The 24,449-nt window shown below is 41.0% G+C and overlaps 45 non-coding genes across 45 annotated transcripts; all 45 read left to right on the forward strand.

Moving 5' to 3' along the window:
- The first annotated feature begins 348 nt into the window (after positions 1–348).
- Trnas-uga lies at positions 349–430 on the forward strand. Its single transcript has one exon. It is a non-coding gene; the product is annotated as a tRNA-Ser (tRNA).
- A 345-nt stretch (positions 431–775) lies between these two features.
- On the forward strand, positions 776–857 carry Trnas-cga. Its single transcript has one exon. It is a non-coding gene; the product is annotated as a tRNA-Ser (tRNA).
- A 76-nt stretch (positions 858–933) lies between these two features.
- On the forward strand, positions 934–1,015 carry Trnas-uga. Its single transcript has one exon. It is a non-coding gene; the product is annotated as a tRNA-Ser (tRNA).
- A 347-nt stretch (positions 1,016–1,362) lies between these two features.
- Positions 1,363–1,444, forward strand: Trnas-cga. The gene has a single exon. It is a non-coding gene; the product is annotated as a tRNA-Ser (tRNA).
- A 76-nt stretch (positions 1,445–1,520) lies between these two features.
- Trnas-uga lies at positions 1,521–1,602 on the forward strand. Its single transcript has one exon. It is a non-coding gene; the product is annotated as a tRNA-Ser (tRNA).
- A 348-nt stretch (positions 1,603–1,950) lies between these two features.
- Positions 1,951–2,032, forward strand: Trnas-cga. Its single transcript has one exon. It is a non-coding gene; the product is annotated as a tRNA-Ser (tRNA).
- Positions 2,033–2,108: 76 nt separating this feature from the next.
- On the forward strand, positions 2,109–2,190 carry Trnas-uga. Its single transcript has one exon. It is a non-coding gene; the product is annotated as a tRNA-Ser (tRNA).
- Positions 2,191–2,538: 348 nt separating this feature from the next.
- On the forward strand, positions 2,539–2,620 carry Trnas-cga. Its single transcript has one exon. It is a non-coding gene; the product is annotated as a tRNA-Ser (tRNA).
- A 78-nt stretch (positions 2,621–2,698) lies between these two features.
- On the forward strand, positions 2,699–2,780 carry Trnas-uga. Its single transcript has one exon. It is a non-coding gene; the product is annotated as a tRNA-Ser (tRNA).
- A 345-nt stretch (positions 2,781–3,125) lies between these two features.
- Positions 3,126–3,207, forward strand: Trnas-cga. The gene has a single exon. It is a non-coding gene; the product is annotated as a tRNA-Ser (tRNA).
- A 78-nt stretch (positions 3,208–3,285) lies between these two features.
- Positions 3,286–3,367, forward strand: Trnas-uga. The gene has a single exon. It is a non-coding gene; the product is annotated as a tRNA-Ser (tRNA).
- A 348-nt stretch (positions 3,368–3,715) lies between these two features.
- Positions 3,716–3,797, forward strand: Trnas-cga. Its single transcript has one exon. It is a non-coding gene; the product is annotated as a tRNA-Ser (tRNA).
- Positions 3,798–3,875: 78 nt separating this feature from the next.
- Positions 3,876–3,957, forward strand: Trnas-uga. Its single transcript has one exon. It is a non-coding gene; the product is annotated as a tRNA-Ser (tRNA).
- Positions 3,958–4,305: 348 nt separating this feature from the next.
- Trnas-cga lies at positions 4,306–4,387 on the forward strand. The gene has a single exon. It is a non-coding gene; the product is annotated as a tRNA-Ser (tRNA).
- An 81-nt stretch (positions 4,388–4,468) lies between these two features.
- Positions 4,469–4,550, forward strand: Trnas-uga. Its single transcript has one exon. It is a non-coding gene; the product is annotated as a tRNA-Ser (tRNA).
- A 348-nt stretch (positions 4,551–4,898) lies between these two features.
- On the forward strand, positions 4,899–4,979 carry Trnas-cga. The gene has a single exon. It is a non-coding gene; the product is annotated as a tRNA-Ser (tRNA).
- A 77-nt stretch (positions 4,980–5,056) lies between these two features.
- Positions 5,057–5,138, forward strand: Trnas-uga. Its single transcript has one exon. It is a non-coding gene; the product is annotated as a tRNA-Ser (tRNA).
- Positions 5,139–5,485: 347 nt separating this feature from the next.
- Trnas-cga lies at positions 5,486–5,567 on the forward strand. The gene has a single exon. It is a non-coding gene; the product is annotated as a tRNA-Ser (tRNA).
- A 76-nt stretch (positions 5,568–5,643) lies between these two features.
- Trnas-uga lies at positions 5,644–5,725 on the forward strand. The gene has a single exon. It is a non-coding gene; the product is annotated as a tRNA-Ser (tRNA).
- Positions 5,726–9,553: 3,828 nt separating this feature from the next.
- On the forward strand, positions 9,554–9,633 carry Trnas-cga. The gene has a single exon. It is a non-coding gene; the product is annotated as a tRNA-Ser (tRNA).
- Positions 9,634–9,709: 76 nt separating this feature from the next.
- On the forward strand, positions 9,710–9,793 carry Trnas-uga. Its single transcript has one exon. It is a non-coding gene; the product is annotated as a tRNA-Ser (tRNA).
- Positions 9,794–10,300: 507 nt separating this feature from the next.
- On the forward strand, positions 10,301–10,381 carry Trnas-uga. Its single transcript has one exon. It is a non-coding gene; the product is annotated as a tRNA-Ser (tRNA).
- Positions 10,382–10,730: 349 nt separating this feature from the next.
- Positions 10,731–10,812, forward strand: Trnas-cga. Its single transcript has one exon. It is a non-coding gene; the product is annotated as a tRNA-Ser (tRNA).
- Positions 10,813–10,892: 80 nt separating this feature from the next.
- Trnas-uga lies at positions 10,893–10,974 on the forward strand. The gene has a single exon. It is a non-coding gene; the product is annotated as a tRNA-Ser (tRNA).
- Positions 10,975–11,322: 348 nt separating this feature from the next.
- Trnas-cga lies at positions 11,323–11,404 on the forward strand. Its single transcript has one exon. It is a non-coding gene; the product is annotated as a tRNA-Ser (tRNA).
- Positions 11,405–11,479: 75 nt separating this feature from the next.
- Positions 11,480–11,561, forward strand: Trnas-uga. Its single transcript has one exon. It is a non-coding gene; the product is annotated as a tRNA-Ser (tRNA).
- Positions 11,562–11,903: 342 nt separating this feature from the next.
- Trnar-ucg lies at positions 11,904–11,985 on the forward strand. The gene has a single exon. It is a non-coding gene; the product is annotated as a tRNA-Arg (tRNA).
- Positions 11,986–12,059: 74 nt separating this feature from the next.
- On the forward strand, positions 12,060–12,141 carry Trnas-uga. The gene has a single exon. It is a non-coding gene; the product is annotated as a tRNA-Ser (tRNA).
- A 345-nt stretch (positions 12,142–12,486) lies between these two features.
- On the forward strand, positions 12,487–12,568 carry Trnas-cga. Its single transcript has one exon. It is a non-coding gene; the product is annotated as a tRNA-Ser (tRNA).
- Positions 12,569–12,644: 76 nt separating this feature from the next.
- Trnas-uga lies at positions 12,645–12,726 on the forward strand. Its single transcript has one exon. It is a non-coding gene; the product is annotated as a tRNA-Ser (tRNA).
- Positions 12,727–13,070: 344 nt separating this feature from the next.
- Positions 13,071–13,152, forward strand: Trnas-cga. The gene has a single exon. It is a non-coding gene; the product is annotated as a tRNA-Ser (tRNA).
- Positions 13,153–13,232: 80 nt separating this feature from the next.
- Trnas-uga lies at positions 13,233–13,314 on the forward strand. Its single transcript has one exon. It is a non-coding gene; the product is annotated as a tRNA-Ser (tRNA).
- Positions 13,315–13,660: 346 nt separating this feature from the next.
- Trnas-cga lies at positions 13,661–13,742 on the forward strand. Its single transcript has one exon. It is a non-coding gene; the product is annotated as a tRNA-Ser (tRNA).
- A 75-nt stretch (positions 13,743–13,817) lies between these two features.
- Positions 13,818–13,899, forward strand: Trnas-uga. The gene has a single exon. It is a non-coding gene; the product is annotated as a tRNA-Ser (tRNA).
- Positions 13,900–14,243: 344 nt separating this feature from the next.
- Trnar-ucg lies at positions 14,244–14,326 on the forward strand. The gene has a single exon. It is a non-coding gene; the product is annotated as a tRNA-Arg (tRNA).
- A 77-nt stretch (positions 14,327–14,403) lies between these two features.
- On the forward strand, positions 14,404–14,485 carry Trnas-uga. The gene has a single exon. It is a non-coding gene; the product is annotated as a tRNA-Ser (tRNA).
- Positions 14,486–14,830: 345 nt separating this feature from the next.
- Positions 14,831–14,912, forward strand: Trnas-cga. Its single transcript has one exon. It is a non-coding gene; the product is annotated as a tRNA-Ser (tRNA).
- An 83-nt stretch (positions 14,913–14,995) lies between these two features.
- Trnas-uga lies at positions 14,996–15,077 on the forward strand. Its single transcript has one exon. It is a non-coding gene; the product is annotated as a tRNA-Ser (tRNA).
- A 349-nt stretch (positions 15,078–15,426) lies between these two features.
- Trnas-cga lies at positions 15,427–15,508 on the forward strand. The gene has a single exon. It is a non-coding gene; the product is annotated as a tRNA-Ser (tRNA).
- A 6,410-nt stretch (positions 15,509–21,918) lies between these two features.
- On the forward strand, positions 21,919–22,000 carry Trnas-uga. The gene has a single exon. It is a non-coding gene; the product is annotated as a tRNA-Ser (tRNA).
- Positions 22,001–22,355: 355 nt separating this feature from the next.
- Trnar-ucg lies at positions 22,356–22,438 on the forward strand. Its single transcript has one exon. It is a non-coding gene; the product is annotated as a tRNA-Arg (tRNA).
- Positions 22,439–22,519: 81 nt separating this feature from the next.
- Positions 22,520–22,603, forward strand: Trnas-uga. Its single transcript has one exon. It is a non-coding gene; the product is annotated as a tRNA-Ser (tRNA).
- A 509-nt stretch (positions 22,604–23,112) lies between these two features.
- Trnas-uga lies at positions 23,113–23,200 on the forward strand. The gene has a single exon. It is a non-coding gene; the product is annotated as a tRNA-Ser (tRNA).
- A 360-nt stretch (positions 23,201–23,560) lies between these two features.
- Trnas-cga lies at positions 23,561–23,642 on the forward strand. The gene has a single exon. It is a non-coding gene; the product is annotated as a tRNA-Ser (tRNA).
- Positions 23,643–23,723: 81 nt separating this feature from the next.
- Positions 23,724–23,805, forward strand: Trnas-uga. The gene has a single exon. It is a non-coding gene; the product is annotated as a tRNA-Ser (tRNA).
- Positions 23,806–24,449: the final 644 nt, after the last annotated feature.

Consider the following 24,449-nt stretch of genomic DNA (forward strand, 5'->3'; position numbering starts at 1 on the left):
GTTAAAAGTTAGAAACTCAGGTTAAATGTTTGCCGTTTTATTTCCGAAACATTGTGTGCTGTGTATGGGTGAGTGTGATGTGGACAGAATTGGTTATATTGCATTTTGAATTGTGCTGATGTGTTACTCTGAGATGGTGAAACCCTCGTGAGTAGTTGCCTGAGTGTGTTTGAAGCCCCTGACGTGAGTGCTGTGATGGCCGAGTGGTTAAGGCGTTGGACTCGAATCCAATGGGATATTCCCGCGCAGGTTCGAATCCTGTTCACAGCGTCTTAGTTTTTTTTTGCTATTTAACCAAATCCGACTTTCTACAAGATAGTTCCCTTAGTAGTGAGGGTGAATGGCAGAGCTGTGATGGCCGAGTGGTTAAGGCGTTGGACTTGAAATCCAATGGGTTATTCCCGCGCAGGTTCGAATCCTGTTCACAGCGTATCTTTTGCACTTTGGGAGATTAACGTCTTTCTTTTGAATCCCGTTTCAAAGGTCACTGGTGAATACTGCTCGCTGGCACAAAATAAGACAATTGCTCGAGTAGAAAAGGACAGCCAAACTGTAGAGTGGGAGAAAGAGAATGAAAGAAATCCAAGTTAAAAGTTAGAAACTCAGGTTAAATGTTTGCCGTTTTATTTCCGAAACATTGTGTGCTGTGTATGGGTGAGTGTGATGTGGACAGAATTGGTTATATTGCATTTTGAATTGTGCTGATGTGTTACTCTGAGATGGTGAAACCCTCGTGAGTAGTTGCCTGAGTGTGTTTGAAGCCCCTGACGTGAGTGCTGTGATGGCCGAGTGGTTAAGGCGTTGGACTCGAAATCCAATGGGATATTCCCGCGCAGGTTCGAATCCTGTTCACAGCGTCTTAGTTTTTTTGCTATTTAACCAAATCCGACATTCTACAAGATAGTTCCCTTAGTAGTGAGGGTGAATGGCAGAGCTGTGATGGCCGAGTGGTTAAGGCGTTGGACTTGAAATCCAATGGGTTATTCCCGCGCAGGTTCGAATCCTGTTCACAGCGTATCTTTTTGCACTTTGGGAGATTAACGTCTTTCTTTTGAATCCCGTTTCAAAGGTCACTGGTGAATACTGCTCGCTGGCACAAAATAAGACAATTGCTCGAGTAGAAAAGAGACAGCCAAACTGTAGAGTGGGAGAAAGAGAATGAAAGAAATCCAAGTTAAAAGTTAGAAACTCAGGTTAAATGTTTGCCGTTTTATTTCCGAAACATTGTGTGCTGTGTATGGGTGAGTGTGATGTGGACAGAATTGGTTATATTGCATTTTGAATTGTGCTGATGTGTTACTCTGAGATGGTGAAACCCTCGTGAGTAGTTGCCTGAGTGTGTTTGAAGCCCCTGACGTGAGTGCTGTGATGGCCGAGTGGTTAAGGCGTTGGACTCGAAATCCAATGGGATATTCCCGCGCAGGTTCGAATCCTGTTCACAGCGTCTTAGTTTTTTTGCTATTTAACCAAATCCGACATTCTACAAGATAGTTCCCTTAGTAGTGAGGGTGAATGGCAGAGCTGTGATGGCCGAGTGGTTAAGGCGTTGGACTTGAAATCCAATGGGTTATTCCCGCGCAGGTTCGAATCCTGTTCACAGCGTATCTTTTTGCACTTTGGGAGATTAACGTCTTTCTTTTTGAATCCCGTTTCAAAGGTCACTGGTGAATACTGCTCGCTGGCACAAAATAAGACAATTGCTCGAGTAGAAAAGAGACAGCCAAACTGTAGAGTGGGAGAAAGAGAATGAAAGAAATCCAAGTTAAAAGTTAGAAACTCAGGTTAAATGTTTGCCGTTTTATTTCCGAAACATTGTGTGCTGTGTATGGGTGAGTGTGATGTGGACAGAATTGGTTATATTGCATTTTGAATTGTGCTGATGTGTTACTCTGAGATGGTGAAACCCTCGTGAGTAGTTGCCTGAGTGTGTTTGAAGCCCCTGACGTGAGTGCTGTGATGGCCGAGTGGTTAAGGCGTTGGACTCGAAATCCAATGGGATATTCCCGCGCAGGTTCGAATCCTGTTCACAGCGTCTTAGTTTTTTTGCTATTTAACCAAATCCGACATTCTACAAGATAGTTCCCTTAGTAGTGAGGGTGAATGGCAGAGCTGTGATGGCCGAGTGGTTAAGGCGTTGGACTTGAAATCCAATGGGTTATTCCCGCGCAGGTTCGAATCCTGTTCACAGCGTATCTTTTTGCACTTTGGGAGATTAACGTCTTTCTTTTTGAATCCCGTTTCAAAGGTCACTGGTGAATACTGCTCGCTGGCACAAAATAAGACAATTGCTCGAGTAGAAAAGGGACAGCAAAACTGTAGAGTGGGAGAAAGAGAATGAAAGAAATCCAAGTTAAAAGTTAGAAACTCAGGTTAAATGTTTGCCGTTTTATTTCCGAAACATTGTGTGCTGTGTATGGGTGAGTGTGATGTGGACAGAATTGGTTATATTGCATTTTGAATTGTGCTGATGTGTTACTCTGAGATGGTGAAACCCTCGTGAGTAGTTGCCTGAGTGTGTTTGAAGCCCCTGACGTGAGTGCTGTGATGGCCGAGTGGTTAAGGCGTTGGACTCGAAATCCAATGGGATATTCCCGCGCAGGTTCGAATCCTGTTCACAGCGTCTTAGTTTTTTTTTGCTATTTAACCAAATCCGACATTCTACAAGATAGTTCCCTTAGTAGTGAGGGTGAATGGCAGAGCTGTGATGGCCGAGTGGTTAAGGCGTTGGACTTGAAATCCAATGGGTTATTCCCGCGCAGGTTCGAATCCTGTTCACAGCGTATCTTTTGCACTTTGGGAGATTAACGTCTTTCTTTTGAATCCCGTTTCAAAGGTCACTGGTGAATACTGCTCGCTGGCACAAAATAAGACAATTGCTCGAGTAGAAAAGGACAGCCAAACTGTAGAGTGGGAGAAAGAGAATGAAAGAAATCCAAGTTAAAAGTTAGAAACTCAGGTTAAATGTTTGCCGTTTTATTTCCGAAACATTGTGTGCTGTGTATGGGTGAGTGTGATGTGGACAGAATTGGTTATATTGCATTTTGAATTGTGCTGATGTGTTACTCTGAGATGGTGAAACCCTCGTGAGTAGTTGCCTGAGTGTGTTTGAAGCCCCTGACGTGAGTGCTGTGATGGCCGAGTGGTTAAGGCGTTGGACTCGAAATCCAATGGGATATTCCCGCGCAGGTTCGAATCCTGTTCACAGCGTCTTAGTTTTTTTTTGCTATTTAACCAAATCCGACATTCTACAAGATAGTTCCCTTAGTAGTGAGGGTGAATGGCAGAGCTGTGATGGCCGAGTGGTTAAGGCGTTGGACTTGAAATCCAATGGGTTATTCCCGCGCAGGTTCGAATCCTGTTCACAGCGTATCTTTTTGCACTTTGGGAGATTAACGTCTTTCTTTTTGAATCCCGTTTCAAAGGTCACTGGTGAATACTGCTCGCTGGCACAAAATAAGACAATTGCTCGAGTAGAAAAGAGACAGCCAAACTGTAGAGTGGGAGAAAGAGAATGAAAGAAATCCAAGTTAAAAGTTAGAAACTCAGGTTAAATGTTTGCCGTTTTATTTCCGAAACATTGTGTGCTGTGTATGGGTGAGTGTGATGTGGACAGAATTGGTTATATTGCATTTTGAATTGTGCTGATGTGTTACTCTGAGATGGTGAAACCCTCGTGAGTAGTTGCCTGAGTGTGTTTGAAGCCCCTGACGTGAGTGCTGTGATGGCCGAGTGGTTAAGGCGTTGGACTCGAAATCCAATGGGATATTCCCGCGCAGGTTCGAATCCTGTTCACAGCGTCTTAGTTTTTTTTTGCTATTTAACCAAATCCGACATTCTACAAGATAGTTCCCTTAGTAGTGAGGGTGAATGGCAGAGCTGTGATGGCCGAGTGGTTAAGGCGTTGGACTTGAAATCCAATGGGTTATTCCCGCGCAGGTTCGAATCCTGTTCACAGCGTATCTTTTTTGCACTTTGGGAGATTAACGTCTTTCTTTTGAATCCCGTTTCAAAGGTCACTGGTGAATACTGCTCGCTGGCACAAAATAAGACAATTGCTCGAGTAGAAAAGAGACAGCCAAACTGTAGAGTGGGAGAAAGAGAATGAAAGAAATCCAAGTTAAAAGTTAGAAACTCAGGTTAAATGTTTGCCGTTTTATTTCCGAAACATTGTGTGCTGTGTATGGGTGAGTGTGATGTGGACAGAATTGGTTATATTGCATTTTGAATTGTGCTGATGTGTTACTCTGAGATGGTGAAACCCTCGTGAGTAGTTGCCTGAGTGTGTTTGAAGCCCCTGACGTGAGTGCTGTGATGGCCGAGTGGTTAAGGCGTTGGACTCGAAATCCAATGGGATATTCCCGCGCAGGTTCGAATCCTGTTCACAGCGTCTTAGTTGGTTTTTTTTGCTATTTAACCAAATCCGACAATCTACAAAATAGTTCCCTTAGTAGTGAGGGTGAATGGCAGAGCTGTGATGGCCGAGTGGTTAAGGCGTTGGACTTGAAATCCAATGGGTTATTCCCGCGCAGGTTCGAATCCTGTTCACAGCGTATCTTTTTGCACTTTGGGAGATTAACGTCTTTCTTTTTGAATCCCGTTTCAAAGGTCACTGGTGAATACTGCTCGCTGGCACAAAATAAGACAATTGCTCGAGTAGAAAATGGACAGCCAAACTGTAGAGTGGGAGAAAGAGAATGAAAGAAATCCAAGTTAAAAGTTAGAAACTCAGGTTAAATGTTTGCCGTTTTATTTCCGAAACATTGTGTGCTGTGTATGGGTGAGTGTGATGTGGACAGAATTGGTTATATTGCATTTTGAATTGTGCTGATGTGTTACTCTGAGATGGTGAAACCCTCGTGAGTAGTTGCCTGAGTGTGTTTGAAGCCCCTGACGTGAGTGCTGTGATGGCCGAGTGGTTAAGGCGTTGGACTCGAAATCAATGGGATATTCCCGCGCAGGTTCGAATCCTGTTCACAGCGTCTTAGTTTTTTTTGCTATTTAACCAAATCCGACATTCTACAAGATAGTTCCCTTAGTAGTGAGGGTGAATGGCAGAGCTGTGATGGCCGAGTGGTTAAGGCGTTGGACTTGAAATCCAATGGGTTATTCCCGCGCAGGTTCGAATCCTGTTCACAGCGTATCTTTTGCACTTTGGGAGATTAACGTCTTTCTTTTTGAATCCCGTTTCAAAGGTCACTGGTGAATACTGCTCGCTGGCACAAAATAAGACAATTGCTCGAGTAGAAAATAGACAGCAAAACTGTAGAGTGGGAGAAAGAGAATGAAAGAAATCCAAGTTAAAAGTTAGAAACTCAGGTTAAATGTTTGCCGTTTTATTTCCGAAACATTGTGTGCTGTGTATGGGTGAGTGTGATGTGGACAGAATTGGTTATATTGCATTTTGAATTGTGCTGATGTGTTACTCTGAGATGGTGAAACCCTCGTGAGTAGTTGCCTGAGTGTGTTTGAAGCCCCTGACGTGAGTGCTGTGATGGCCGAGTGGTTAAGGCGTTGGACTCGAAATCCAATGGGATATTCCCGCGCAGGTTCGAATCCTGTTCACAGCGTCTTAGTTTTTTTGCTATTTAACCAAATCCGACATTCTACAAGATAGTTCCCTTAGTAGTGAGGGTGAATGGCAGAGCTGTGATGGCCGAGTGGTTAAGGCGTTGGACTTGAAATCCAATGGGTTATTCCCGCGCAGGTTCGAATCCTGTTCACAGCGTATCTTTTGCACTTTGGGAGATTAACGTCTTTCTTTTGAATCCCGTTTCAAAGGTCACTGGTGAATACTGCTCGCTGGCACAAAATAAGACAATTGCTCGAGTAGAAAAGAGACAGCAAAACTGTAGAGTGGGAGAAAGAGAATGAAAGAAATCCAAGTTAAAAGTTAGAAACTCAGGTTAAATGTTTGCCGTTTTATTTCCGAAACATTGTGTGCTGTGTATGGGTGAGTGTGATGTGGACAGAATTGGTTATATTGCATTTTGAATTGTGCTGATGTGTTACTCTGAGATGGTGAAACCCTCGTGAGTAGTTGCCTGAGTGTGTTTGAAGCCCCCCTGACGTGAGTGCTGTGATGGCCGAGTGGTTAAGGCGTTGGACTCGAAATCCAACATCACTGTTTCTCTGATGTTGAAGATAATGATCAGATCAGTGTTTCTGAATCTGAGCTGGAGAGAGAGCTGGCCCCAACAAAATCTTGGGATGAGGTTCCTCTGGACCATGAGTCAAATGAGAACCATACAGATGAACCAGAAGAAGAAAAAGACAATGAAGAGGAAGACACAAAAGGAGAAGAAAAGGAAAGAAAGGCTGAGGAAGCACATCCACGCGCAGTTCCATCTTCTGAGATCATTCCTAGTTGTGACAAGGAGAAGGACAATGACAGCACAGACCAGAACGCTTTGTCTCAAGATAGACTTGACATAACAGAAGATGATAAAGACATTCGACAAACACTTGTGACACCTGCTAAGTGGACAATTTCTTCACGTAAACGTGCAAGAAGGCACAAACTACAGCCAAAGTTAACAGACACAGTAATACATAGCAATGACTTGAAAAATAAAGTGAGAGAAAGCAAAAAAGACCAACAAAAGAAAAAGAAAGCAGAAAAGGTCAACGACAGAAGAGAACTATCAGGTGTGTCGAAAAGTGTTATGGAAACCTCATAATGTTGTTTATTATCCATCTATTTCTCTTTATTGTAATGGTCACAATATGGTCATGGAATGTAAATGGACTCCGTGATATAGCTAAAATGCAAAATGTATTTGCACTAATTCAGAATTTGCACGTTGATATTGCATTTTGCAGGAAACCTTTTGGTCAGATGAATATATAGAAAAATATAAACATTTATGGCCAGGAACTATTTTATATTCTAATGCAGAAAATGACAGAAGAGGTGTAGCGATATTAGTCTCAACTGGTTTTGAGCAAAAAAGTTACGATGCTTAAAAAAAGATGAAGATGGAAGAATAATAAAGGCTTCTTTATCTATTGAAGATAGAACAGTGAGTTTATTAAATGTGTATGCCCCAAATGAGATTAAGGAGAGAATACATTTCTTCAACAATTTAAGAAAATGGATTGAAAAAGAACATTTAATTTGTGCTGGGGCTTTTAATGAGATAATAAATCCTTTACTTGATAAGGGCATAAATAATACATCGTTTAACATTCAAAGTAGCAACGTTTTAAACAATTTTCTCACCAATAACAACTTTGTTGATATATGGAGGTATAAAACTATGACAAAAAGAGTTTACTAGAATGCAGTATGTGTTAGGAGTTCTTAAACAATCTAGAATTGATCTCATAATTGTTTCAAGAGATCTTATTACAAGCGCTATAAACAGTTACATTAGATACTCCTCTGTGAGTGATCACAGTATAGTTGCACTGAGGTTGGACTTTTCTTCAGTAGAAAGAGGTCCTGGGGTATGGATTTTTAATAATCAGCTTCTGGAAGATTTCACATTCTACCTAAGAATTATTGCATTAATAGAGGAGGCAAAACAGTGCCCTTTACTTAAAACAGAGCCATTGATATGGTGGGATAACTTAAAATACAAGTTCAAAACATTTTCCAGATTTTATGCATCTAAAAGGCAACCAAGCAAAAGCTGATTATTACAAAATTCAAAATAAGCTTAGAATTGAATATCATAAAATATCCTCCATTCCTGGCTATACATCTACTGATTTACAATCATTGGAAAATGAACTTGAGATATATGACAATAATAAATGCAAGGGTGCCATTCTCAGGTCAAAAGCACAGTGCACGCTGGATTCAGATAGAAACACCAGTTACTTTCTGAATCTTGAAAAAAACTAAACAACAGGCTAATTCAATAACATTACTCTTCAAGGAAGATGGTACGATAGCCAGGAGCACAGAGGATATTTTGGATACTGCTCAGCAATTTTACTCGTCCTTATTTAATGCGGAGCAATGTAATTTAGTAAAACAACAGGGCCTCATTGATAACATTGAAAAAAAACTTTCTGAGGAAGAAAAAAATTCATGTGACCTACCTATTTCTCAGAGTGAGCTTACAGTGGCACTCAAAGGAATGAAAAAGAATAAATCACCTGGCCCGGACGGGCTAACTGTTGAGTTTTATTTAAAGTTTTGGGATATTTTATGTCCCTTCTTTTTTAGAAGTTGTGGATGGTATACACAAAGAACATAATCTTTCTCGTTCCATGAAAAACAGTATTATCAGTTTGTTTTATAAAAAGAAAGGAGACAAGAGAGACATTAAGTGTTACAGACCTATTTCATTGATTAATGTAGATTCTAAACTCATATCAAGAGTGTTATCGTTGAGATTGAGAAATGTCATGGCTTCAATTGTCTCCCCTGAACAATCTTGTTGTGTACCAGGAAGAGACATAGCCAACAACCTTCACTCTGTTCGAGATGTTATTGATGTTATCAATAATCGTAATGATGACTCATATCTCATAAAAATAGATCAAGAAAAAGCTTTTGACAGGGTTTCACACCAATATTTATTTCAAATTCTTAGGAAATTTATCTTTGGAGATTTATACCTGCTCTCAAAGGTCACTGGTGAATACTGCTCGCTGGCACAAAATAAGACAATTGGTAACATCGAGTAGAAAAAGGGACAGCCAAACTGTAGAGGAGAAAGAGAAATGAAAGAAATCCAAGTTAAAAAGTTAGTGATTTTTCAATCAAACTCCAGGTTAAATGTTTGCTGCGCATTTCATTTCCAATGTGAAACATTGTGCGCTGTGTAATGGGTGAGTGTGATGTGGGATAGGGACAGAATTGGTTATATTGCATTTTGAATTGTGCTGCCGATGTGTTACTGTTCCTGAGATGGCAGGAAACCCTTGTGAGTAGCTGCCTGAGGTGTTTGAAGCCCCTGACGTGAGTGCGATAATCGGTGATGGCTGTGGAGTGGTTAAGGCGTTGACTCGAAATCCAATGGGATATTCCCGCGCAGGTTCGAACAAAACCTGTTCACAGCGTCTTAGTTTTTTGCTACATTTAACCAAATCCGACATTCTACAAGATAGTTCCCCTTAGTAGTGAGGGTGAATGGCAGAGCTGTGGATGGCTGAGTGGTTAAGGCGTTGGACTTGAAATCTAAATGGGTTATTCCAAAATTATGTCTGGCGCAGGTTCGAATCCTGTTCACAGCGTATCTTTTTGCACTTTGGGGAGATTAACGTCTTTCTTTGAACTCCTGCTCAAAGGTCACTGGTGAATACTGCTCGCTGGTACAAAAATAAGACAATTGCTCGAGTAGAAAAGGGACAGCGTCAAAACTGTAGAGTGGGGAGAAAGAAGCCATTTGAAAAGAAATCAAGTTAAAAGTTAGAAACTCAGGTTAAATGTTTGCCGTTTTATTTCCGAAACATTGTGTGCTGTGTATGGGTGGAGTGTGATGTGGACAGAATTGGTTATATTGCATTTTGAATTGTGCTGATGTGTTACTCTGAGATGGTGAAACCCTCTGACGTGGGAGTGAGAAGTTGCCTGAGTGTGTTTGAAGCCCCTGACGTGAGTGCTGTGATGGCTGAGTGGTTAAGGCGTTGGACTCGAAATCCAATGGGATATTCCCGCAGGTTCGAATCCTGTTCACAGCGTCTTAGTTTTTTGCTATTTAACCAAATCCGACATTCTACAAGATAGTTCCCTTTAGTAGTGAGGGTGAATGGCAGAGCTGTCGGATGGCCGAGTGGTTAAGGCGTTGGACTTGAAATCCAATGGGTTATTCCCGCGCAGGTTCGAATCCTGTTCACAGCGTATCTTTTTAACTTTGGGAGATTAACGTCTTTCTTTGAATCCTGCTTCAAAGGTCACTGGTGAATACTCGCTCGCTGGCACAAAATAAGACAATTGCTCGAGTAGAAAAGAGACAGCCAAACTGTAGAGTGGGAGAAAGAGAATGAAAGAAATCCAAGTTAAAAGTTAGAAACTCAGGTTAAATGTTTGCCGTTTTATTTCCGAAACATTGTGTGCTGTGTATGTAAGTGGGAGTGTGATGTGGACAGAATTGGTTATATTGCATTTTGAATTGTGCTGATGTGTTACTCTGAGATGGTGAAACCTCGTGAGTAGTTGCCTGAGTGTGTTTGAAGCCCCTGACGTGGAGTGCTGTGGATGGCCGAGTGGTTAAGGCGTTGGACTCGAAACCAATGGGATATTCCCGCGCAGGTTCGAATCCTGTTCACAGCGTCTTAGTTTTTGCTATTTAACCAAATCCGACATTCTACAAGATAGTTCCCTTTAGTAGTGAGGGTGAATGGCAGAGCTGTGATGGCCGAGTGGTTAAGGCGTTGGACTTGAAATCCAATGGGTTATTCCCGCGCAGGTTCGAACCTGTTCACAGCGTATCTTTTGCACTTTGGGAGATTAACGTCTTTCTTTTGAATCCTGCTCAAAGGTCACTGGTGAATACCGCTCGCTGGCACAAAATAAGACAATTGCTCGAGTAGAAGAAAGGGACAGCCAAACTGTAGAGTGGGGAGAAAGAGAATGAAAGAAATCCAAGTTAAAAGTTAGAAACTCAGGTTAAATGTTTGCCGTTTTATTTCCGAAACATTGTGTGCTGTGTATGGGTGGAGTGTGATGTGGACAGAATTGGTTATATTGCATTTTGAATTGTGCTGATGTGTTACTCTGAGATGGTGAAACCCTCGTGAGTAGTTGCCTGAGTGTGTTTGAAGCCCCTGACGTGAGTGCTGTGATGGCCGAGTGGTTAAGGCGTTGGACTCGAAATCCAATGGGATATTCCCGCGCAGGTTCGAATCCTGTTCACAGCGTCTTAGTTTTTTGTTGCTATTTAACCAAATCCGACATTCTACAAGATAGTTCCCTTTAGTAGTGAGGGTGAAATGTCAGAGCTGTGATGGCCGAGTGGTTAAGGCGTTGGACTTGAAATCCAATGGGTTATTCCCGCGCAGGTTCGAATCCTGTTCACAGCGTATCTTTTTGCACTTTGGGAGATTAACGTCTTTCTTTTTGAATCCCGTTTCAAAGGTCACTGGTGAATACTGCTCGCTGGCACAAAATAAGACAATTGCTCGAGTAGAAAAGGGACAGCCAAACTGTAGAGTGGGAGAAAGAGAATGAAAGAAATCCAAGTTAAAAGTTAGAAACTCAGGTTAAATGTTTGCCGTTTTATTTCCGAAACATTGTGTGCTGTGTATGGGTGGAGTGTGATGTGGACAGAATTGGTTATATTGCATTTTGAATTGTGCTGATGTGTTACCTGAGATGGTGAAACCCTCGTGAGTAGTTGCCTGAGTGTGTTTGAAGCCCCTGACGTGAGTGCTGTGATGGCCGAGTGGTTAAGGCGTTGGACTCGAAATCCAATGGGATATTCCCGCGCAGGTTCGAATCCTGTTCACAGCGTCTTAGTTTTTTGCTATTTAACCAAATCCGACATTCTACAAGATAGTTCCCTTAGTAGTGAGGGTGAATGGCAGAGCTGTGATGGCCGAGTGGTTAAGGCGTTGGACTTGAAATCCAATGGGTTATTCCCGCGCAGGTTCGAATCCTGTTCACAGCGTATCTTTTGCACTTTGGGAGATTAACGTCTTCTTTGAATCCTGCTCAAAGGTCACTGGTGAATACTGCTCGCTGGCACAAAATAAGACAATTGCTCGAGTAGAAAAGGGACAGCCAAACTGTAGAGTGGGAGAAAGAGAATGAAAGAAATCCAAGTTAAAAGTTAGAAACTCAGGTTAAATGTTTGCCGTTTTATTTCCGAAACATTGTGTGCTGTGTATGGGTGAGTGTGATGTGGACAGAATTGGTTATATTGCATTTTGAATTGTGCTGATGTGTTACCTGAGATGGTGAAACCCTCGTGAGTAGTTGCCTGAGTGTGTTTGAAGCCCCTGACGTGAGTGCTGTGATGGCCGAGTGGTTAAGGCGTTGGACCTCGAAACCAATGGGATATTCCCGCGCAGGTTCGAATCCTGTTCACAGCGTCTTAGTTTTTTGCTATTTAACCAAACCGACATTCTACAAGATAGTTCCCTTAGTAGTGAGGGTGAATGGCAGAGCTGTGATGGCCGAGTGGTTAAGGCGTTGGACTTGAAATCCAATGGGTTATTCCCGCGCAGGTTCGAATCCTGTTCACAGCGTATCTTTTGCACTTTGGGAGATTAACGTCTTTCTTTTGAATCCTGCTCAAAGGTCACTGGTGAATACTGCTCGCTGGCACAAAATAAGACAATTGCTCGAGTAGAAAAAGGGACAGCCAAACTGTAGAGTGGGAGAAAGAGAATGAAAGAAATCCAAGTTAAAAGTTAGAAACTCAGGTTAAATGTTTGCCGTTTTATTTCCGAAACATTGTGTGCTGTGTATGGGTGAGTGTGATGTGGACAGAATTGGTTATATTGCATTTTGAATTGTGCTGATGTGTTACTCTGAGATGGTGAAACCCTCGTGAGAAGTTGCCTGAGTGTGTTTGAAGCCCTGACGTGAGTGCTGTGATGGCCGAGTGGTTAAGGCGTTGGACTCGAAATCCAATGGGATATTCCCGCGCAGGTTCGAATCCTGTTCACAGCGTCTTAGTTTTTTGCTATTTAACCAAATCCGACATTCTACAAGATAGTTCCCTTTAGTAGTGAGGGTGAATGGCAGAGCTGTGATGGCCGAGTGGTTAAGGCGTTGGACTTGAAATCCAATGGGTTATTCCCGCGCAGGTTCGAATCCTGTTCACAGCGTATCTTTTGCACTTTGGGAGATTAACGTCTTTCTTTGAATCCCTGCTCAAAGGTCACTGGTGAATACTGCTCGCTGGCACAAAATAAGACAATTGCTCGAGTAGAAAAGGGACAGCCAAACTGTAGAGGGGAGAAAGAGAATGAAAGAAATCCAAGTTAAAAGTTAGAAACTCAGGTTAAATGTTTGCCGTTTTATTTCCGAAACATTGTGTGCTGTGTATGGGTGAGTGTGATGTGGACAGAATTGGTTATATTGCATTTTGAATTGTGCTGATGTGTTACTCTGAGATGGTGAAACCCTCGTGAGTAGTTGCCTGAGTGTGTTTGAAGCCCCTGACGTGAGTGCTGTGATGGCCGAGTGGTTAAGGCGTTGGACTCGAAATCCAATGGGATATTCCCGCGCAGGTTCGAATCCTGTTCACAGCGTCTTAGTTTTTTTTTTGCTATTTAACCAAATCCGACATTCTACAAGATAGTTCCCTTTAGTAGTGAGGGTGAATGGCAGAGCTGTGATGGCCGAGTGGTTAAGGCGTTGGACTTGAAATCCAATGGGTTATTCCCGCGCAGGTTCGAATCCTGTTCACAGCGTATCTTTTGCACTTTGGGAGATTAACGTCTTTCTTTTGAATCCTGCTCAAAGGTCACTGGTGAATACTGCTCGCTGGCACAAAATAAGACAATTGCTCGAGTAGAAAAGGGACAGCCAAACTGTAGAGTGGGGAGAAAGAGAATGAAAGAAATCCAAGTTAAAAGTTAGAAACTCAGGTTAAATGTTTGCCGTTTTATTTCCGAAACATTGTGTGCTGTGTATGGGTGAGTGTGATGTGGACAGAATTGGTTATATTGCATTTTGAATTGTGCTGATGTGTTACTCTGAGATGGTGAAACCCTCGTGAGTAGTTGCCTGAGTGTGTTTGAAGCCCCTGACGTGAGTGCTGTGATGGCCGAGTGGTTAAGGCGTTGGACTCGAAATCCAATGGGATATTCCCGCGCAGGTTCGAATCCTGTTCACAGCGTATTACTTTTTGCTATTTAACCAAATCCGACATTCTACAAGATAGTTCCCTTTAGTAGTGAGGGTGAATGGCAGAGCTGTGATGGCCGAGTGGTTAAGGCGTTGGACTTGAAATCCAATGGGTTATTCCCGCGCAGGTTCGAATCCTGTTCACAGCGTATCTTTTGCACTTTGGGAGATTAACGTCTTTCTTTGAATCCTGCTCAAAGGTCACTGGTGAATACTCGCTCGCTGGCACAAAATAAGACAATTGCTCGAGTAGAAAAGGGACAGCCAAACTGTAGAGTGGGAGAAAGAGAATGAAAGAAATCCAAGTTAAAAGTTAGAAACTCAGGTTAAATGTTTGCCGTTTTATTTCCGAAACATTGTGTGCTGTGTATGGGTGAGTGTGATGTGGACAGAATTGGTTATATTGCATTTTGAATTGTGCTGATGTGTTACCTGAGATGGTGAAACCCTCGTGAGTAGTTGCCTGAGTGTGTTTGAAGCCCCTGACGTGAGTGCTGTGATGGCCGAGTGGTTAAGGCGTTGGACCTCGAAATCCAATGGGATATTCCCGCGCAGGTTCGAATCCTGTTCACAGCGTCTTAGTTTTTTTGCTATTTAACCAAATCCGACATTCTACAAGATAGTTCCCTTTAGTAGTGAGGGTGAATGGCAGAGCTGTGATGGCCGAGTGGTTAAGGCGTTGGACTTGAAATCCAATGGGTTATTCCCGCGCAGGTTCGAATCCTGTTCACAGCGCATCTTTTGCACTTTGGGAGATTAACGTCTTTCTTTTGAATCCTGCTCAAAGGTCACTGGTGAATACTGCTCGCTGGCACAAAATAAGACAATTGCTCGAGTAGAAAAGGGACAGCCAAACTGTAGAGTGGGAGAAAGAGAATGAAAGAAATCCAAGTTAAAAGTTAGAAACTCAGGTTAAATGTTTGCCGTTTTATTTCCGAAACATTGTGTGCTGTGTATGGGTGAGTGTGATGTGGACAGAATTGGTTATATTGCATTTTGAATTGTGCTGATGTGTTACTCTGAGATGGTGAAACCCTCGTGAGTAGTTGCCTGAGTGTGTTTGAAGCCCCTGACGTGAGTGCTGTGATGGCCGAGTGGTTAAGGCGTTGGACTCGAAATCCAATGGGATATTCCCGCGCAGGTTCGAATCCTGTTCACAGCGTCTTAGTTTTTTTTGCTATTTAACCAAATCCGACATTCTACAAGATAGTTCCGTTGGTTTAGTAGTGAGGGTGAAATGGCAGAGCTGTGATGGCCGAGTGGTTAAGGCGTTGGACTTGAAATCCAATGGGTTATTCCCGCGCAGGTTCGAATCCTGTTCACAGCGTATCTTTTGCACTTTGGGAGATTAACGTCTTTCTTTGAATCCTGTTTCAAAGGTCACTGGTGAATACTGCTCGCTGGCACAAAATAAGACAAAATTGCTCGAGTAGAAAAGAGACAGCCAAACTGTAGAGTGGGAGAAAGAGAATGAAAGAAATCCAAGTTAAAAGTTAGAAACTCAGGTTAAATGTTTGCCGTTTTATTTCCGAAACATTGTGTGCTGTGTATGGGTGAGTGTGATGTAGACAGAATTGGTTATATTGCATTTTGAATTGTGCTGATGTGTTACTCTGAGATGGTGAAACCCTCGTGAGTAGTTGCCTGAGTGTGTTTGAAGCCCCTGACGTGAGTGCGCTGTGATGGCCGAGTGGTTAAGGCGTTGGACTCGAAATCCAATGGGATATTCCCGCGCAGGTTCGAATCCTGTTCACAGCGTCTTAGTTTTTTGGCTATTTAACCAAATCCGACATTCTACAAGATAGTTCCCTTTACTAGATGAGGGGTGAATGGCACAGCTGTGATGGCTGAGTGGTTAAGGCGTTGGACTTGGTTACCTCCCTTGGTGAGGTGGTGTGAACACGGTGATTTGCAGTGCTCTGATATTTTCAGTAAGTACTTCATCGGTTGTGAAGATTCCTGTCTCATCTCTGCACAAATGGTACATTATGTTTTATGGTTATTCTGAAAAGTTTGTTTATTGAAAAAATAGACTATGAGCCACCAGGTTGGGGCAAAGGCCACCCCCTAGTCAGGTAAACAAGGAAAAATGGCCGACCTCGTGTCTATCGGAAAGAGAACGTTATTCGAGTGAAGTTTGGGAGTCATGTTCGCCCGAAAGCTTTTGACGTATGCAAGGCTCTTGAACTTGAATTGGGGACAACACTGTTTATTGTTGCACACCAAGACACAATTATTATGAAATTACCTTAGCGGAGAATTCGCTCGTAAAATCACTGGGTGATGGGCTAATTGTCAACAATGAGGTGTATGATATCACACCTTTAGTAAATGACAAAGTTGTTGTGTCATTCATGAACTTGCCCAGCTACATAACAGATGGAGAAATAATGGAAGTTCTACATTCGTTTGGAGTATATGAAGTTGACACCATCCGCAGACGAAAAAATTCCTGGTACTAACTGGGAAGATGGAACCAGGTACACACAGGTAAAGTTTCCCACAGGAATTCATAGTCTTCCATACAGCATTAAATTTCAAACGCATGGAGGATTTGACTTCTTCAGAGTTCTCCATAATGATCAGGTGAAAGTATGTCATCATTGTCTCTTCTGATCAGCATGAGAAAAGGAACTGCCCGAACATTGTGTGCAGAAACTGTGGATCCGCAGGACATGTTCAATACAATTGCCGTGTTCCCAAAATGCCACAGGTGTAAACGTAAACCTAAGGACTGCAAACTGCTTTGGCTATGATGATATGTCTGAAGAAAATGATGATAATTGTCAAGGTGGTGATTATGAAAAATGAGGATGACATGAGTGACATGGAGGCGGATGCGGCACTAGCCAAGTGGCCTATTCTTCAGGAGCTGGAAGAAGATGGCGGAGAAGAAGAAGAGGAAGAAAGGATTGTGACAACCACTGAGCTGGACATTGAAGAATTGGCAGAAGATGTTTCTGTGTCACAGTTGGACAAAGAAACACATGACTTTGTCTTTGACATTTTACTAGAAACAATTGATAGGAGCATACATGTTGGTAAGTGCAGGAGTGATACCAAACAACGTGTATCTCCTTGTGATAACAGTATCATAGATGATGTCACAAGCACACTGTTAAACATGATAAGACTAGTTGAGCATGAAACAAATGACAATTATATACATGTTGATGATCGTGATGTGATGGTAGTTCCCACAGAAGACAATCACAAATGTTCTGGCACAGCCTTATAGAGGAGATGGTGCTCCAGGAAGTGTGAGAGGCAAATGGAATGTCTTGAAACCTAGTGAGGATGTTATTAAGGCTCATGTTGGGGAAGGCCTCCTAGAAAAAGAAGGATGTGATAAAATCCAGAAAGGAAAAAGATCACGTTAAAACAAATCTTGATGCTTCATATGTATTTATTACTTCTCATCATGTTGGAACATATGGTCATGGAATGTAAAATGGTTTAAGAGATGTGAGAAAGTTTGAACAAGTATTAGCATCTTATCAACACGTCACATGTAGACATAGCATTTCTACAGGAGACGTTCTGGGATGAAAAATTTGTCAATAGCTATAAACATATGTTCCCCGAAAATTTTATTTTGCAATTCAACAAGTGTAAATCGTAGGGTGTAGCTATATTTTGGTATCGCAAAACTGTCACAATACCAAATTAACATGGTAACGAGAGATTCTTGAGGGCAGACTATTAAAAGCAGAAGTTGATGTGGATGGTAAAACATATTACTTATTGAATGTATATGCTCCCTAATGGCCTCGATGAAAGGTTAACATTTTATAAAGAACTGGAAAAGTGGATAGAACCAAATAATATGATTGTGGGAGGAGATTTTAATGATATACTAAATCCTACGTTGGACAAGGGCATAAACAACAAAACATTTAATCTTAAAAGCAGTGATGCTCTGACTTCTATCATTCAACAGCATAGCATGGTTGACGTTTGGAGACACAAAAATTATGATAAAAAAAAGGAATTCTCCAGAATCCAAAGTGTAAATGGTGTTTTAAAACAATCCAGAATTGATTTTTTCTTTGTCTAGACATCTTTTAAAACAACACCATAAATTGTTATATTAAATACTGCAAGATAAGTGATCACAACATTGTGTCACTTAAACTTGATTTGAGTGATATCGAAAGAGGTCCTGAAATTGGATTTTTAATAATGAGCTTTGGAAGATGGTATATTTTTTTATAAAATTCATAGCATTGTTGAGGAAGCAACAAACTTGCCTTAATTTTTGAAACAGAACCACTCATCTGGTGGGACAACTTGAAATATCAAATGAAAAGTTCTCAAAATATTATTCTAGTAAAACGAAGTAAGTTGGCAAAGACTGATTATTACAAAACTCAAAATAAACTCTCGAAATGAATATCACAAATTAGCTACTATACCTGGTTATGAATCTACACAACTGTGTGATTTAGAAAAGAAAATGGAAGATTATGACAATATTACTCTGTAAGGGTGCTATTTTAAGATCAAAAGCACAATTGACTCTTGAGTCAGATCGATGCACTTCTATATTTTGAATTTGGAAAAATCCAAGCAACAAGCTAACTCGATCAAAGAGCTCATTGCTGAAGATGGAACATTGTTGCGAACGACGGAAGACATTGTAAACGCTGCACAATCTTTCTATGAAAAGTTATACACAGATGAAGCACTTGATTATTATAAGGAACAGGAAGTTGTAAATATGATACACAAAACTATCAATGATGAACAGAAAGAACATTGTGATCTTCCTATTTCTGTAGAACAAAATGACAGATGCAATTGAAAGGAATGAAACGTAACAAAACTCCAGGTCCTGATGGTCTGACTGTTGAATTTTACCTGAGGTTTTGGGAGATTTTATGTCCCTCTTTTTCATCATGTTACTAAGAGTATTTTTGAAGAGAAGGAATTATCTCTGTTCTATGAAATCTAGCGTCATTAGTTTGTTCTATAAAAAGAAAGGTGATAAAAGGATATAAAATGTTACAGACCTATTTCACTAATTAATGTTGATTGTAAATTAATATCACGCATTATTGTCATTAAGACTAAAGTCTGTATTGTCAGATATTATCTCCCCTGAACAAACATGTTGTGTACCTGGGAGAGACATTGCGCACAATTTACATTCTCCTTTGAGAGATATAGTTGATATTGTTGATCATGAAGATGAGGATGCGTTTTTGATCAAAAATAGATCAAGAGAGAAAGCTTTTGACAGAGTGAGCTCACACAGGTACATGTTAGATATTTTACAGAAATTCAATTTTGGGAATCATTTTATAACTTGGGTAAAATTTTATATACAGACATTAAAAAAGTTCTTGTCATGTAATGGACATTTAAGTCCATATTTCAAATTATCACGTGGAGGTAAAGGCAGGAGATCCGATGAGCTCGATGTATTTGTTCTTATATCAGAACCATTAAATTTGTTGATAAAACACAACCCTCTCATTCAAGGTATCAAAATCAAAAACATTTTCATCTTTAATCTATCAACATGCTGATGACAACCACAATCACTGTCTCAAAATGTGAGCTCTTGCTACTGAATCTTTTCGCACAGTCAACTTATATTGTCAGGCAACGGGTGCCAAAATCAACATTGAAAAAAAATCTGAAATTTTGTTATTGGGCAAAAATAGGTGTCGTGATTTTTTAATCCAACTCCCGGTTAAAGTTAAGAGAGATTGTATAGAAATACTAGGCATTTACTTTGGTACGTGATAAAACACTGTGTGAAACACTAAATTGGGAAAAGAAAAATACTAAAAAATACAAATGCTATTAAATTCATTTTGGCTTCGAAGACAACTGACTTTACAAGGCAGAGCCATTGTAATAAATGTACTTATGAGCTCTCGCTTGTGGTATATGTTTACTGTAATACCTGTTCCACAGTGGGTTGAAAATAAATTTGCTCTAGATGTTTAGGAAGTTTTTGTGGCACAATAAGACTGCCAAAATAGCATTTGATACCTGCATTGGTGTTTGTGTTGATGGAGGTTTAAATCTTCCAAGCTTACGTTTAAAAAAATATGCATTGAGGCTAAAATTGTTGAGAGAGCTTTCGTCAATAGCCAGCTCAGCTGTATTTGGAAACAAACCATGGAATATTTTATGTCTCATCTCCTGACAAATGAACTTGGGAGTTCATGCCTTATCTCTTGAATATGATAAGTCTTACTTACAGAATATAAGCCCTTTTATGCTGAGCTTTTCGCTGCATGGAATGAAATTAATGAAGGAAAAGACCATTACTTCGCAATATAATGGATATAATGAATCAACCACTGTTTAAAAATCCACTGATTACATTTAATGGAAAAACTCTCATGTTTCAATCGTTCATTTCAAGTGGGATTATTTGTATTAAACATATTTGCTTGGAAGTCATTCCCAAATTCATGTCTGAACAAATTATTGAGAAAAAATAGTCCATGACACCTTACCTGAGATAGACACAAGTACAATACAACAATGTTATAGGATTATTTTATATGCGCTTCCGTCAGAGTGGAAAAGGATCATTTTATCTGTTGTTGGCAAAAAACTTCCTCAAGGGACATTATCTGCACAATTGCTGAACTGAACAGGATGTATCTGTTGAAGTATTTACAGCTAAATATTGTTATGAAATTTTCAGGAAAAAAATATTTCAAGGAACCAGTAGCTATCTGCTGGTGGGATAACATTGCCTTAGATATTAATTGAAAGATATTTGGCTAAATGTATGGCAAACAGATAAATCATCAGATTCTGTAGAGTTAGATTTCAAAATTGCTCATGCACATTGTCTTTACATATGAAAAACTCGAAAATTGGACTGTCAAACACAGGATGTTTGCCCAGTGTGTCTAAGTGAAACAGAAGACATTTTACATCTCTCTTCATCTATTGCAAAGAGTTATCTTCCTTTGCAAAACAATAGTAATTGAAATGTTGACAGATGTGTGCCATGATTCAGGGTTTACCCTTTGACAGCTGTCACTCTGGTTACCTGTTAGGATTCCTACCAGAAAAGAAATTATCATGTAAACCATTCATAGATATTGTATTATCAATATATCGTCTGTCTGTATTTAAAAGGAGAGTTATAATGACAAGTCACAACACCATCTCATTTGATGTGAGGGCATTATTCAAGACTATGATAAGGCGCCATTTTAGATATTTGCTGTTTAAATATTCTGAAAGTAAATCAATCACACATCTTCATTCAAAAATACATTATGACCAACACATACATGGAGTTGAACGGAAATGAGGTTGTTCTCAAACGATCCGTTAGATTCAAGATGCTTTTCACTGCGTTAAGTATATATTTCTAAGGAGTAAAACTGTTTGCACTGAATGAAATGTGTTGTATAGTCATAAATGCATATTGTTATAAACTGTACAAAACTTATTCAATATCTTTCCTGCCTTTAGAAATGAACTGTTAGTCGCTGCCACCTAAACTCTGTGATAACTCTCTTTAAATTTTGGGTGGTAGTGTGAGCACTCGTCTGCATCTGTAATAATCTCATCATGTGAATAAAATGTTTTAAAGAAAAAAAAGGCGTTGGACTTGAAATCCTGGGATGGGTTATTCTCAGGGCAGGTTCGAACTCTGTTCACAGCGTATCTTTTGCACTTTGGGAGATTAACGTCTTTCTTTTTTTGAATCCTGCTCCAAGGTCAAATCACTGGTGAATACTGCTCGCTGGCACAAAATAAGACAATTGCTCGAGTAGAAAAGGGACAGCCAAACTGTAGAGTGGGGAGAAAGAGAATGAAAGAAACTAAGTTAAAAGTTAGAAACTCAGGTTAAATGTTTGCCGTTTTATTTCCGAAACATTGTGTGCTGTGTATGTGGGTGGAGTGTGATGTGGACAGAATTGGTTGGCATTGCATTTTGAATTGTGCTGATGTGTTACCTGAGATGATTGGTGAAACCCTCGTGAGTAGTTGCCCTGAGTGTGTTTGAAGCCCCTGACGTGAGTGCTGTGATGGCCGAGTGGTTAAGGCGTTGGACTCGAAACTAATGGGATATTCCCGCGCAGGTTCGAATCCTGTTCACAGCGTCTTAGCTTTTTTTGCTATTTAACCAAATCCGACATTCTACAAGATAGTTCCCTTTAGTAGTGAGGGTGAATGGCAGAGCCGTGATGGCTGAGTGGTTAAGGCGTTGGACTTGAAATCCAATGGGTTATTCCCGCGCAGGTTCGAATCCTGTTCACAGCGTATCTTTTGCACTTTGGGAGATTAACGTCTTCTTTGAACTCGTTTCAAAGGTCACTGGTGAATACTGCTCTGCTGGCACAAAATAAGACAATTGCTCGAGTAGAAAATGAGACAGCAAAACTGTAGAGTGGGAGAAAGAGAATGAAAAGAAATCCAAGTTAAAAAAGTTAGAAACTCCAGGTTAAATGCTTTGCCGTTTTATTTCCGGAAACATTGTGTGCAGTGTGTATGGGTGAGTGTGATGTGGACAGAATTGGTTATATTGCATTTTGAATTGTGCTGATGTGTTACCTTTGAGATGGTGAAAACCCTCGTGAGTAGTTGCCTGAGTGTGTTTGAAGCCCCTGACGTGAGTGCTGTGATGGCCGAGTGGTTAAGGCGTTGGACCTCGAAATCCAATGGGATATTCCCGCGCAGGTTCGAATCCTGTTCACAGCGTCTCTTAGTTTTTTTTGCTATTTAACCAAATCCGACATTCTACAAGATAGTTCCTTAGTGAGTGAGGGGGTGAATGGCAGAGCTGCGGGATGGCCGAGTGGTTAAGGCGTTGGACTTGAAATCCAATGGGTTATTCCCGCGCAGGTTCGAATCCTGTTCACAGCGTATCTTTTTGCACTTTGGGAGATTAACGTCTTTCTTTGAATCCCGCTCAAAGGTCACTGGTGAATACCGCTCGCTGGCACAAAATAAGACAAATTGCCTCGAGTAGAAAAGGGACAGCAAAACTGTAGAGTGGGAGAGAAAGAGAATGAAAGAAATCCAAGTTAAAAGTTAGAAACTCAGGTTAAATGTTCATTGTTTTATTTCCGAAACATTGTGTGCTGTGTATGGGTGAGTGTGATGTAGACAGAATTGGTTATATTGCATTTTGAATTGTGCTGATGTGTTACCTGAGATGGTGAAACCCTCGTGAGTAGTTGCCTGAGTGTGTTTGAAGCCCCTGACGTGAGTGCTGTGGATGGCCGAGTGGTTAAGGCGTTGGACCTCGAAATCCAATGGGATATTCCCGCGCAGGTTCGAATCCTGTTCACAGCGTCTTAGTTTTTTGCTATTTAACCAAATCCGACATTCTACAAGATAGTTCCCTTAGTGCAGTGAGGGTGAATGGCAGAGCTGTGATGGCCGAGTGGTTAAGTATGGGCGTTGGACTTGAAATCCAAATGGGTTATTCCCGCGCAGGTTCGAATCCTGTTCACAGCGTATCTTTTTGCACTTTGGGAGATTAACGTCTTTCTTTGAATCCTGTTTCAAAGGTCACTGGTGAATACTCGCTCGCTGGCACAAAATAAGATAAAATTGCTCGAGTAGAAAAGGGACAGCCAAACTGTAGAGTGGGGAGAAAGAGAATGAAAGAAATCCAAGTTAAAAAAGTTAGAAACTCAGGTTAAATGTTTGCCGTTTTATTTCCGGAAACATTGTGTGCTGTGTATGGGTGGAGTGTGATGTGTGGACAGAATTGGTTATATTGCATTTTGAATTGTGCTGATGTGTTACTCTTGAGATGGTGAAACCCCTCGTGAGTAGTTGCCTGAGTGTGTGTTTGAAGCCCCTGACGTGAGTGCTGTGATGGCCGAGTGGTTAAGGCGTTGGACTCGAAATCCAATGGGATATTCCCGCGCAGGTTCGAATCCTGTTCACAGCGTCTTAGTTTTTTTTTGCTATTTAACCAAATCCGACATTCTACAAAGATAGTTCCCCTTTAGTAGTGAGGGTGAATGGCAGAGCTGTGATGGCCGAGTGGTTAAGGCGTTGGACTTGAAATCCAATGGGTTATTCCCGCGCAGGTTCGAATCCTGTTCACAGCGTATCTTTTTGCACTTTGGGAGATTAACGTCCTTCTTTTGAATCCTGCTCTCAAAGGTCACTTGTGAATACTGCTCGCTGGCACAAAATAAGACAAATAATTGCTCGAGTAGAAAAGGGACCGCAAACTGTAGAGTGGGAGAAAGAGAATGAAAGAAATCCAAGTTAAAAGTTAGAAACTCAGGTTAAATGTTTGCCGTTTTATTTCCGAAACATTGTGTGCTGTGTATGGGTGAGTGTGATGTGGACAGAATTGGTTATATTGCATTTTGAATTGTGCTGATGTGTTACTCTGAGATGGTGAAACCCCTCGTGAGTAGTTGCCTGAGTGGTTTGAAGCCCCTGACGTGGAGTGCTGTGGGATGGCCGAGTGGTTAAGGCGTTGGACCTCGAAATCCAATGGGATATTCCCGCGCAGGTTCGAATCCTGTTCACAGCGTCTTTAGTTTCTTTTTGCTATTTAACCAAATCCGACTTTCTACAAGATAGTTCCCTTTAGCAGTGAGGGGTGAAATGGCAGAGCTTCGTGATGGCCGAGTGGTTAAGGCGTTGGACTTGAAATCCAATGGGTTATTCGCGCAGGTTCGAATCCTGGGTTCACAGCGTATCTTTTTGAGCAATACGCAAAATCAAACGAAGTGTTTAA

The sequence above is a fragment of the Haliotis rubra genome, unplaced genomic scaffold (genome assembly GCF_003918875.1).
Source record: "Haliotis rubra isolate DU_JTF1 unplaced genomic scaffold, ASM391887v1 Scf284, whole genome shotgun sequence".
NCBI lineage: Eukaryota > Metazoa > Mollusca > Gastropoda > Lepetellida > Haliotidae > Haliotis > Haliotis rubra.